The sequence below is a fragment of the Bufo bufo genome, chromosome 7 (genome assembly GCF_905171765.1).
Source record: "Bufo bufo chromosome 7, aBufBuf1.1, whole genome shotgun sequence".
Classification (NCBI taxonomy): domain Eukaryota; kingdom Metazoa; phylum Chordata; class Amphibia; order Anura; family Bufonidae; genus Bufo; species Bufo bufo.
This window is the reverse complement of record NC_053395.1, coordinates 28,149,191-28,162,497: the sequence shown is the minus strand read 5'-3', so window position 1 is coordinate 28,162,497 and position 13,307 is coordinate 28,149,191. Positions and strand designations below refer to the sequence as shown.

The 13,307-nt window shown below is 45.6% G+C and overlaps 1 protein-coding gene and 1 long non-coding RNA gene across 2 annotated transcripts in view; both read right to left on the bottom strand.

The window, feature by feature from the left end:
- GLIS2 (GLIS family zinc finger 2) overlaps positions 1–894 on the bottom strand; it is a 42,877-nt gene extending 41,983 nt beyond the window's left edge. The window contains exons 1-2 of the mRNA XM_040441825.1: positions 757–894; positions 231–326 (exon numbers count right to left, since the gene is read on the bottom strand). The gene's annotated coding sequence lies outside the window, so the exon portion shown is untranslated. The remainder of the gene's footprint in view (positions 1–230; positions 327–756) is intronic.
- Positions 895–3,924: 3,030 nt separating this feature from the next.
- On the bottom strand, positions 3,925–13,110 carry LOC121008970. The gene is made up of 3 exons (XR_005780657.1): positions 13,076–13,110; positions 7,888–7,949; positions 3,925–3,963 (listed from the first exon to the last, which is right to left on the bottom strand). It is a non-coding gene; the product is annotated as an uncharacterized LOC121008970 (long non-coding RNA).
- Positions 13,111–13,307: the final 197 nt, after the last annotated feature.

Here is a 13,307-nt window from a genome sequence, read left to right as displayed (position 1 = left end):
CTAAAGATAATAGTTTATGACCTGAACAGAAAATGCCAGTTAACAATTGTGATAATGAGTGGGATTGTTCTGAATTGTGACACTGAGTGCGTATGAAAACCGCCATATAACATAGGTCTGTGAAACTTCTGTTCCTTATACAGAAGTGCTCCCTCTACTGGTAGTATTTATATCAATAAATGACGGGCAATTCCTGACACCAGTCAGTTTACAAACACGGAGAGCTTTACCTCAAGGCACCGGGTGGCGCACGTACTTGTGCCACTTTTACCCCATGTCTATAAATATGCTCCAGTGCCACTTTTTCATGTTATGAGGTAGGTTTCCTGAAAGCCGAAAAAAGGTGAAAGTCCTCATTTAATGACACACGTGTCCCTAGTGACCTGTTCTGCTCCTGCTCCCCATATGTCACTGTTCTAACCTTTTTGGCTCAAAGGCACTGACATTCTTCGACTTGAGTTAAATTTCTGCTAGCTTCATGAAGAATGCCAGCTCTGCAGTTGGAGAAGAGCATGGGGCTTGTGTGTAAGTAGAGATTTGGGTCCAAAATCCACCTCATCTTTTGGCAATATAGGTATAGGTCTTTTGTACTGGGGCGTTGCTAGGGTCTCCGAAGATCCGGGGCCCAAGTCCCAATGCATATGTGCCAAATCCTTGAGGTAACTGCCCTATCCCCCTTACAATCTAGCACTAAAGACATATTTTTTTTGCTGGATTGACACTACCAAACATACAGGAGAATATAGCACTACAAACCTATTACATCCAGTGACATCTCCTCTGATGTAGATGTTCTCTTTCCCCTTTTCCATTCGGCAGATGCCGACTTCTTTCAGCCGTGTCTCGTCTCTGTAGAGTTTACCAAACAGACATCTTAGATTCCATACTTTTCCATTATACTTCCCACCCTGGTGCCCCAACAATGTTATCCAGCTGCCCTTCATATTGTGCCCAATTATAATGCCCACCATAGCGCACCCAGCAGTAATAAGGCCTTTCTATAGTGACCATCATATTAATAAGGCCCCCAGTAGTATTAAGACCCTTCTATCATGCACCCCGTAGTTATAATCTACCCTATAGTAACCCCAGTAATTACTGTATAATGCCCCAAATAGTGCCCCCACTAGTTATAATGCCCTCTATAGTGCCCCAGTAGTGAAAATACCCACAGTAGTTATAATATCACTTATAGTGCCCCCAGTAGTTGTAGTGTGTCCTGTAGTGCTCCAGGAGCTATAATGTCCCTAGTAGTGACCCAGTAGTTATAATATCCCTGCCCCCTGTAGTGCCCCCATAGTTAGGGCTCATGCACACAAACATATTTTCCTTCCGTGTCCGTTCCGTTTTTTTGCCGGCCGTATGCGGAACCATTCATTTCAATGGGTCTGCAAGAAAAAAACTGAATTTACTCTGTGTGCATTCCGTTTCCGTAAAAAAATAGAACATGTCCTATTATTGTCCGCATTACGAACAAGGATAGGACTGTTATATTAGGGGCCAGATGTTCCGGAATACGAAATGCACACAGTATTTTTTGCGGATCCGAATTTTTGTGTACCGCAATGGTCATGTACATGAGCCCTTATGATGCCCCTGCCCCCAGTAGTGCTCCAGTCTCAGTAGTTACAATGCCTCTGCCCCTAGCAGTGCTCCATCCCAGTAGTTACAATGCCCCTGCCCCCAGTAGTGCTCCAGTCCCAGTAATTATAATGCCTCTGCCCCCAGTAGTGCTCCAGTCCCAGTAATTATAATGCCTCTGCCCCCAGTAGTGCTCCAGTCCAAGTAGTTATAATTCCCCTGCCCCAGTAGTGCTCCAGTCCCAGTAGTTATAATGCCTCTGCCCCCAGTAGTGCTCCAGTCCCAGTAGTTATAATGCCTCTGCCCCCAGTTGTGCTCCAGTCCCAGTAGTTATAATGCCTCTGCCCCCAGTAGTGCTCCAGTCCCAGTAGTTATAATGCCTCTGCCCCCAGTAGTTATAATGCCTCTGCCCCCAGTAGTTATAATGCCTCTGCCCCCAGTAGTTATAATGCCTCTGCCCCCAGTAGTTATAATTCCCCTGCCCCAGTAATGCTCCAGTCCCAGTAGTTATAATGCCTCTTCCCCCAGTAGTGCTCCAGTCCCAGTAGTTATAATGCCTCTGCCCCCAGTAGTTATAATGCCTCTGCCCCCAGTAGTTATAATTCCCCTGCCCCAGTAGTGCTCCAGTCCCAGTAGTTATAATGCCTCTGCCCCCAGTAGTTATAATGCCCCTGCCCCTAGTAGTGCTCCAGTCCAAGTAGTTATAATGCCCCTTTCCCCTGCAGTGCCCCCATAGTTATGATGCCTCTGCCCCAGTAGTTTAAATGCCTCTGCACCTTGTAGTGCCACAGCAATTATAATGCTCCTGACCCCTATAGTTCTCCAATGTATGTTCCCCCAAAGTGACCTATAAAAAAAAACAAAAAGATTCTCAAAAGTCACATTCTATACGGACATGATTAGGTCAGTAGACTGCAGTAGCCCCACAATCAAATACAAACTGGCTGTATAATAAATTACTATAAGGCCTCATGCACACGACCGTTGTTGTGTTCCGTGTCCGTTGTTCTGTTTTCCGTGATTTTCTGCGGACCCATTGACTTTCAATGGGTCCGTTGAAAACTCGGATAATGCACCATTTGTCATCCGCGTCCGTGATTCCAGTCTGTCCAAAAAATATGACCTGTCCTATTTTTTTCACAACGGTTCGCGGACCCATTCAAGTCAATGGGTCCGTGAAAAAACACGGAGGCACACAAGATTGTCATCCGTGTCCGCGCGACCGTGTCCGTTTTTTTCCTATCATTTGCAAGGCAAACTTGACTTAGATTATTTTTTCACTTTCCTTCATGTCTGGTGATCCTCCAAAAATCAAGGAAGACACATGGAAACAAAAACGGAAAAGGATCACGGAACCCCGTTTTGCAGACCGTGAAAAAATACTGTCGTGTGCATGAGGCCTAATACAGTCAGTTTTGATCAGGGGAGCAACGGTCGGCCCGGGAGAAGCGGCCAGTACACGGACTGTGTTTTTGGGGTTCCAAATATTGATGCCCTCTCCAAATGGTGGGGGTCTTAATTTTTATGCAGTTTTGGGTCACAAGTTACATGCAGTTAACGGTAAAGGTTTGCAGAGGTGGTGTGATTCAGTGCATTCCTATGGAGCACGGCTATCTCCTCAGGCCCCGACGGTGCCACATAATTTGCTGTTCAGCCCCATTCTCGACACCTTCCCCTGATAGTATCCAGTACAGCTTGGATATTCCTTGCAGGATGTTATTGAGCTGCTCATTCCTCCTACTCCTGGGCCTGCAGAAGATCAGCAGATGCCTGGGAAGCTGTGATTACACCCATGTGCGGGCTCCATGTGTGAGATGAAACAAGAGGCCGCCAGTGCTGTGTGGTGAGTTAAGGAGCAGGGTGTGACTGGGAGACGGCCTGGAATTAGGAGTGGGCTATTGTCGGAGTGTACACGAGGTGCGTGGGAGGACTCTGTGGTGAATGCGGAGGAAACAGAAAATTTTGCCACTCGCAGGTCTCTTGTGTTCTACATTCTCCGGTCATGACGTTTGAAATTAATTGCAAACAGATAAAAGCAAAAAAAGTTATTTAACACCTGAATAAACTTTTGTCGCAGACCCTTTTTCTAGTTTTAATCTTTATACATAGATGTTGAACGCACCTGTTCATGATGACGCTCCATGTGCAATTGCCCTTAAAGGGGTTACGTCATGATTGATGTAAAAATTTAAATATCAGACATCATATAGTACATGACAATCGCTTTCCAACAAAGCTAGAACCGGACCTGTATCTCAGATGGATCCAGAGATCTCCCCATTAATTGCTCCAGTTGCTCTGGCAGATCCTCTTCAGGCTGGCAGCTCAGGGGACGTGTCCTTTCTGCTGCAGCTTCTAACATAACAGAGTACGTTCGACCACCTCAGTGAGACAGACAAAAAAATAAGAAAAAGAACAAGCAGCAGGTGGCGCTATACAGATACATTTTATTGAGCAACTCAGTGGCTACTGGAGCATTTTTAATTACATGCAATTATAGAAGTATTCACATCCAGGTGCTGGTTTGAAAAATGTAGAAAAGGGGTTGCCTCACCTGAGACTATTGTCAGATCGGCGCAGGTCCCAGAGCTCCCAAAGTGAATAAGAGCGCACTACGCATACGTGGCTGCCCTCCATTCATTTCTATGGGAGCGCCAAAAATAGCCAAGCGCTGGCTCGGCTAGTTCCATAGAAGTGCTTGCCCAATGCGCTCTCCACTCATTTCTATGGGACTAGTTGAGAGCGCTGCTTGGCTATTTCCGGCACTCCCATAGAAATAAATGGAGGGAGGCCGTGCATGCACGGTGTCCTCTCCTTCACTTCGGGGGGTCCTTTCTAGAGGAACCTGCACCTATCTGACATAGGTGGCAACTCCTTTACGTGTACGGCTACATTTGTTCTAATGATTGTCAATTATGTCACAATGCAACATACTATGACTACGACGCAACTGTCGCAAAAAATGCAGACTCGATGGATTTTGTGTTACAGGTTGCAAGTCACGCACAACTTTTTCTCCATTAACTTTAACGTAAGTTGCTATCGACACGCGACTCGGCTTGCTTTAGCCGTACCCTAAAGGCCAGGACTCCATGCCATAGCGATATGCGCCACTCTTGTCCAAATCACTGTGTCATATATTCCAGCTCAGTCTTAGGGCTCGTTCACACGAACGTGTGAAGCCCGTGCTGTGGACCGCAAATTGCGGCCAGCAATGCCCGGGCACCGTCAGTGGGGCAGCCGCATTGGGATGGTGGAACCATTCACTTGAATGGGTCCGCGATCCCTCCGTTCCGCAAAAAGATAGAGCATGTTTTATCTTTTTGCGGTGCGGAGGCACGGAACCCCAGGAAGCACTCCGTAGTGTTCTGTTCCGCATCTCCGGATTTGCGGACCCATTGAAGTGAATGGGTCCACATCAGTGATGCGGAATGCACACGGAACGGTGCCCGTGTTTTGAGGATCCGCAAATGCGGTCCGCAGTACGGCAATGGGCAGCACACGTTCGTGTGAACGAGCCCTTATTCACTTGCATGATGCTATGCAGCAATACCAGACATGGCCCATGGACAAGACTGGCACTAGTGTAATACATCATGTGCCCATGTTTCCAAAGATACCCCCGTATATACGTGCAGATGTAGCACGACCTATAAAAGTCCAGTCAGGACTCCGTCCCTAAATACAACCTCCGGGCTGGATTGACATTCCCCCATCCCAGGCTGAGCTACGTCACCTCCAGCTACTTCCTATAAGCCAGGAGTACGGCGTATATGCAGTGAAGTGGGGTATAATGCCCTCAGCTTCACTTATTACCCAGATCAAACTCAACACATTAGTTAAAGGGGTTGTCCAAGAGTAGAAAAAGATGGCTGCTTCTTCTTTTTCTTTTAAAAACAGCACCACCCCTGTCCACGGGTTGAGTTACACCTCAGCCCCATTCAGTTCAATGAAACTGAGCTAAAGTACCAGGCACAACCCATGGAAAGGTGTGGGAGCTGTTTTTGGAAAAAAAAAACAGCCATGTTTTTCTAATCCTGGACAGCCCCTTTAAGTGAGGTGGTACTATCGTTGGTTACATCTGTGTAGTGAATGAAGTCGAGGACAGTACACCTCATGTCAAGGTGCATGCGCCGTTCTGCTGTACTTGGAAGTACACGAAGATGACGAAGCCCGGCCTGGCGGATGTCAATCAAGCCCAGAGGGCGCGTTCAGGGAACAGGCTGCCAAACTCTTACCAACATTGGCAACGCTCAGATGTCCTCTGGATTTGCATAATAACCATGGCGGTAAAAAAAAAAGTAGATTTTATAAGTTGTGCTCCATCTACAGATATATACAGAGGTATATTGAAACACATAAGCATGGCATGTATTACAGCCTCATGGTGGCTGAAAATCCTGAGAGTTTACCATTAAAGGGGTTGTGCAGTGGCTCGATATTGATGACCTATGCTCAGGATAAAGGTTCATCTCCTGGCACCCCAATGCGTGCAAGCGCTTCTGCCGCTTCAAAATTACCTGCGTGTCGTCTCGCTTGGGACGAGCGGTTGTAATTACACTGCGTGGCCACTGCAAATGAGGTGGCGCACAGTAAATTTTGAAGCAGAAGCAGCACTTGCATGCATGGCGGTGCTAGGAGTCGGAACACCGCCGATCTGATATAGATGACTTATCCTGAGGGTCCTATTACACATATAGATGATCAGGCAGGTTATCGGTAACGAAGAAGACGCTCCCGATCATCAGCGGAGATGAGAGCTGCATTTACATGTAACAATCACCTCCACATCAATCGCTTGTCCCTATACAGAATTATTATTCCTGCGCAGCAGATTATCGTTTTGACCGTACAATCTGCTGCACAGGAAGGATGGTTTTCGGTGCTGGCAGAACGACACGATCGCCCAATGAATAAGCGTTTGCACATTTATGATAATTAAAAAAAAACAATACAAGACCTAGTTATGTATACGGAGGTCGTCCGGGCTACAGATATTGATGACACGTCACCTGTTTCAGCAGCCGCGGTGCCGGAAGCTATACAGTATATGAATCGGAGGCAGAAGGCGCCGTGCACTGTGTAGCTTCCAGCACTGATTTAGGCCCCTTGCAGACGAGCGTGTCCGGATGCGTTGCGGCAAACCCGCGCGAGTAGGTACCAAATTGCACTCAGTTTTGACTGCGATTGCGTTCCGTTGTTTAGTTTTTATCGTGCGGGTGCAATGTGTTATGCACGCGCGTGATAAAAAACTGAATGTGGTACCCAGACCCGAACTTCTTCACAGAAGTTCAGGTTTGGGTTCAAGGTTGTGTAGATTGTATTATTTTCCCTTATAACATGGTTATAAGGGAAAATAATAGCATTCTGAATACAGAATGAATAGTACAATAGGGCTGGAGGGGTTAAAAACATTTTTTTTTAACTCACCTTAATCCACTTGTTCGCGCAGCCGACATCTCTTCTGTCTTCTTCTTTGAGGAATAGGACCTTTGATGACGTCACTGCGCTCATCACATGGTCCATCACATGATCTTTCACCATGGTGGTGAATCATGTGACAGACCATGTGATGAGCGCAGTGACGTCATCAAAGGTCCTTTTCCTGTGCACAGCCAAGAAGAAGACAGAAGAGAAGCCGAGCTGCGCGAGCAAGTGGATTAAGGGGAGTTAAATTATTATTATTATTTTTTTAACCCCTCCAGCCCTATTGTACTTTGCATTCTGTATTAAGAATGCTATTATTTTCCCTTATACCATGTTATAAGGGAAAATAATAATGATCGGGTCCCCATCCCGATCGTCTCCTAGCAACCATGCGTGAAAATCGCACCGCATCCACACTTGCTTGCGGATGCTTGCGATTTTCACACAGCCCCATTCAATTCGATGGGGCCTGCGTTGCGTGAAAAACGCAGAATATAGAACATGCTGCGATTTTCACGCAATGCACAAGTGATGCGTGAAAATCACCGCTCATGTGCACAGCCCTATAGAAATGAATGGGTCCGGATTCAGTGCGGGTGCAATGTGTTCACGTCACGCATTGCACCCGCGCGGAAAACTCGCTCGTGTGAAAGGCGCCTTAATGGGAGCTTGAGTTGCAGTACCCCAGCACGACCAATACACGGCGTACTTTTCTATTTCCTTCCAGAAGCTATACAATGTTTGGAGCTGGCCGAAACAGGTGATGGGGCTGGACCCCCACCGAACAGATATTCACGTCTTATCCTCCGGAATATCTGTAGCCAAGAGAATCCTTTTAAACTGATTTTCCTTGACCCAGTATAATAAGCTATTGCGTACCAAACGACTGACCACATACGGCTGGGTTTCCATGATGGGGCAGTGGTACAGGACTACTGCATCTAAAAAGAAAAGCGCAAATATACAGTTAATACATCTGCTGCTAGGCCAAGATTACAGGAAGCAGCTCTAAGACCAGCTATCATGGCGGCTACCACATGGCGCCAGTAAGGGGAAAATCCAAAGAGATGCCGAGCATAATGCATCTGCTTTTGCAGTGGTCTCCAAATTGTGGCTGTCTACTTACTGTAACTACACCTCCCAGCATGCTCTGACAACCTCTGGTCATGCTGGGAATTGTAGTTCTGCAGCAGCTGGAAACCAATGACGTTGAGGAAAAAATACCAGAACTGCTAAATCAGGAGGAACAGCAGATGCATAGCACTGATGTGCCGATACTGTGTGAACAGGACCTATATGAACCTACTGTGCATCAGTATTTGTAGACGGTTTCCTCAGACTGCCTAGACAGTGACTGCGGTGACATTATATTACACCTGCTCCTCTCGTATCCTTGTCCTGAGCAAGAAGGACATGCTGGAAAAGAAGGCGAACTGTTAAGAAGAGTCGCTCAATGCCTCCCCTACCTCGGACTTCTCCTGCTTACTAATCACATCATCGGCATAAACCCTTTGATGTGGTATGGGCAGGTTCACATTTGCATTTAACGGATCTGACAGAGAAAAACTTGCCAGAGTTCACCGGATCTGGCCTAGCCAGATGTCATTCAGCACCGGTTTCCATTGACTATAATGGGATCCGATCGCTTTGCCTATTGATAGGCCATCAACATCATATTGATATGGGTCCAACACCATGCACCCCCGCTGATCAGCTGTTCGGGAGTAGCTCTGGCACTGGAACTACACAGCTCTTTCTAACAAAGCTAGAACCAGCCCTGTGCCTCGCATGGATCCAGAGATCTCCCCATTCATTGCTCTGCTAGATTTATATCAAGCTGACAGCTCAAGGGGATGTGTCTTTTCTGCTGCAGCTCAGGGGGCGTGTCCATGCTCCACCTATCACAGCTCAGGAGGCAGTTGAAGGATGAACCTGAGCATGTGCGTCCATCGCAGTGAGCAGGACAAAGAAATGAGAAAAACAAACAAACAGCAGGTGGCGCTATACAGATACATTTTATTGAATAACTCAGCGGCTGTGCTACATTTTTAATTACATGCAATTACAAAAGTATTCAGACCCAGGTGCTGGTTTGAAAAGTGGAATATTTTGTTGTGGGACAACCCCTTTAATCGCATCCAGACACAAAAAATCATTTGTCAGCAGCACATCCCCTCATGTAAACGGAGATGTGCTGCGGACAATAACACAAACTATATGGGGACAAACGATTGCCATTCTGAGCATACTGCCGTGTACATGGAACTAAACCAGGACTGATCCACTTGCTATATCATAGATTAGTGCTTTTTTTTAAATTGGGAATAGAACAATTTTAGCTGGTTTCTGTGCTGCCTTGTTCGTAGCAAATTCCTCCCAAATGCATTAAATGGGTTTTCTGAGATTTTTTTTATTGATGACCTATCTACCTGATCGGTAGGGGTCCGGGTCGATCAGTTGTTTTAGAAGGTACCGGCACTCGCAGTACCTTCTCCCTGCACAGCGCCGTACATTGTATAGTGGCTGTGGTTGGTATTGCAGCTCAGCTCCGTTCACTTCTATGGGGCTGATCGGCACCTAGGTCACGTGACCGATGAACGTGACGTCACATGGCCTAGGGAAAGCTGCGGCGCTACTGCGAACACTGGCTTCTCAAACAGCTAATTGGCAGGGTCCTGGGTGTCGGACCCCCACCGATCAGATACTGATGACCTATCTGGAGTATAGGTCATCATTTGAAAAACCCTTTCAATTTCGGTTATTTTTTGCAGCCCCATTGAAATTAGTGGGTCCACATCTGATCTGCAAAAAAATGTGCATCAGACACGGAGCAAAGTGGTGTGAATTGGACCTAATATATGACTCCGAGCAAATATCCTCATTGCTGCCCTCACCCTGCATGACTCCAAGTGACAAGATCGCCAGTGAAGGAGGCATGTGACAGCCTCGAGGTGCTGGGAAGATTTATGGTGGCAAACGTCACTCATTCAGTTCAATAGCACAACAGGTGCCCAAAGGAGCTCTTCACGGAGACCACAATGATGGTGCATGATATGAGGAGGACACTTTCTCCTTGAGACTGATAACAGTTTAATGGGGTTCTCCACCCTGAGTAATCCCTTTTTATATATTAGAAGGGTCCCCAAACAAGGTGTTCTGATGCTATTATCCCAGAGATCCGTGGAAAAGCCCCGCCACCACAGTAGAAATGAAGCATTACAACATGCCCATTGCAATCAATGGTCTTCTTATAAAATGCTTCCCCCAACCGCTCTCTGCCCTGGCTTCTGGCTGAGGGCCCTAATTCAGAGACATCCCCTTCTATCAACTACAGGTATAGAAAGTAATGTTACCCAGACAACCCCTTTAAATAACCATCCTGACGCTTAGGCCTCTTGCACACGAACGTGTGCTGGCCGTGCCCATGCAATTTTCAGTCCGCAATGGACGGGCACTGACCGTGGGCCATCCGCATGCGGATCGCGACCCCATTCACTTGCATGGGGTCCGCGATCCGTCTGTTCTGCAAAAAGATAGGACAAGTTCTATCTTTTTGCGGAACGGAACACCACAGAAGCATTCCGTAGTGCTTCCGTTCCGCACTGCCGGATTTGCGGACCCATTGAAGTGAATGGGTCCGCATCCGGGATGCGGAATGCACACGGCCGGTGTCCAGTGTATTGCAGACCGCCTGTATGCGGGCCGCAATACCGCCACGGGGGACACGCGGTCGTGTGCAAGAGGCCTTAGTCCAGCAGAACCGATTTGCGTCCAAACAATGAACCAGGCAGCTATGCCGGTCTCTATCTTCTTAAAAGTAGTGGATGCATGGAATAGCCTTCCTGCAGAAGTGGTAGCTGCAAATACAGTGAAGGAGTTTAAGCATGCATGGGATAGGCATAAGGCCATCCTTCATATAAGATAGGGCCAGGGGCTATCCATAGTACTCAGTATATTGGGCAGACTAGATGGGCCGAATGGTTCTTATCTGCCGACACATTCTATTTTTCTCACAGCAGGAAATCCCAGCAAGAAGCAGCAGTGAGCAGGTTAATTACTTGCAGACAATCACATACTTCCAAATACAGTCCCTCCCTCAGAACATGTTCACACAGTAGCGTTTGACCACTGATTTTATATGATAGCATAACCCGATAAGACATAAACAAATTGATGTTTCAACTCCACGTTAATAATTTAGGCCTCCAAACACTTTCTTTTTTTTCCAGTGATTTTTGTTTTCCACCTGTAAAAAGCACCATGAGGGTCATTTACAATTGCCCTACATCAGTTTTCTGGTTTAAAAAAGTCACAAAATGTAGGAGCAAGTGGCATTTCTACTCCACCCTAATCATCTTTTTAAAAAAAGGGGGGGGAAATGGTGTAGACTGGGCCATTTGTGCAAAGGAAAACTGGCTTAGTCGCCCATAGCAATCAATCAGATTCCACCTTTCATTTTCCAAAGGAGCTGTGAATAAAAGGTGGAATCTGATTGGTTGCTATGGGCAACTACGCCAGTTTTCCTTTACACCAGTTTTGCTAAATCTCCCCCTATATGCAGCAGCCCACTGCTCCATGTGCAAGAACACATGTAAACACTGGAAACATGGATGAATCTGAACTGTATTACCGCCATACTTTTTCATCAAAATAGTGTTGGGCCCATCTACCAGCGACAAGGTGCCTCTGCAGATGGGACCTGCACTATCAGACCTGCCTCTTCCGGGCCTAGGCCTACAAAATTCAGAGCAATGTAGAATCCAGCTAATAAGAAAAAAAAAACAGAAATGACTCTGTGTGCATTCAGTTTCTGTATGTCCGCATGTCCGTTCCGCAAAAAAATAGAACATGTCCTATTCCTGTCAGTTGTCCGAATCTCTGTATGGTATTACAACAAATTTTCTAGGGAAGCGACTTCAGATGTGGCATCTGAAGTCGCTTTGCTCATCTCTAGAAAAAAATATAAGTTTGTGTGCATGAGCCCTTATTTAGCACTTAATATATTTTAGTACAGACATTTTTTATAGATAGAGATAAAAAAATAAAAAAGTTTAATTGAGCAATATCCTATTAATTTATATAGGAGATATATATATATATATAATCTGCATCTCTAAAAATCTAGTATGGAGATTTTTAGACATGCAGATAACATTTAAAAAAAAAAAATTGAGCAATATTTTATATAGGATATTACACATTTTATATATATATATATATATATATATATATAATTAGTATAGAGATTTTTATAGATTGAGATTAAATTACATTTTATATATATATATATATATATATATATATATATATATATATACACATAATGTGTAATCTCCTATATAAATTAATAGGATATTGCTAAAAAATATTAATGTTATCTCCATCTCTAAAAATCTCCGTACTAGTTATATATAAATGTATTTTATAGATTACACATATATAGGATATTAAATGACATTATATATACCCATCTATAAAAATCTCTGTACTACCGTGATTATATATATAATGTGTAATATCCTATATAAATTAATAAAATATTGCTAAAAAAAGTTTTAATGCTATCTCCATCTCTAAAAAGCTATGTACTAGTATATATATATATATATATATTATAGGAGATTATACATTATATATTTAGTACAGAGATTTTAACAGATGGAGATTCAATTACAAATTGAGCAATTTACATGGGACTATTTTTTTTTTTCTCATATGGAGATTTTTAGAGCTAAAAAAAAACAAAAAACAACTCAGCTGCAGAGCAAAATGACCCCCCTCCCTTATTATGCAGCCCTGTTCTCCATGCTACAATGGTCCCTGCAGCAGGCCTCCCTGGCAGTGCAGGGGTTAGGGGGGATGATGCAGGCACACACCATGTGCTCTGCTCTTTTCTTCTCCTTCCTTCCCCTGCTCTCCTCTCTCTGCCAAGCTGTCAGCTGATGGGACTGATCACCCGAGCGTGGCGCACGCAGCCGGGATCAGCTCTCATCCTCCCCATTCAAGCTTCTGTTACCCCCCATCCTTCCTTCCCCCCTATGCCCCCCCAAATCCCAGCCCAATTTACCCCTGTCCTCCCCGCAGCAGCATGCATGCGCCGGATCTGCAGCCGCCTGCCCTCTCCCCTCTGCAGCAGCACATGCAAGGCTCTGCAAATAGTCCTTTGTTTACATGCAATGCCTTTACTCTGCGGAAGAAGGGCTGGGATTTGGCTCTGGGTGGAAGGAGGGAGAGGAGGAGGAGGAGGAGGAGGGGGGCCCAGCCTGGAGGGAGGGGGAGGGGTGCTGTTTCTGATCTCT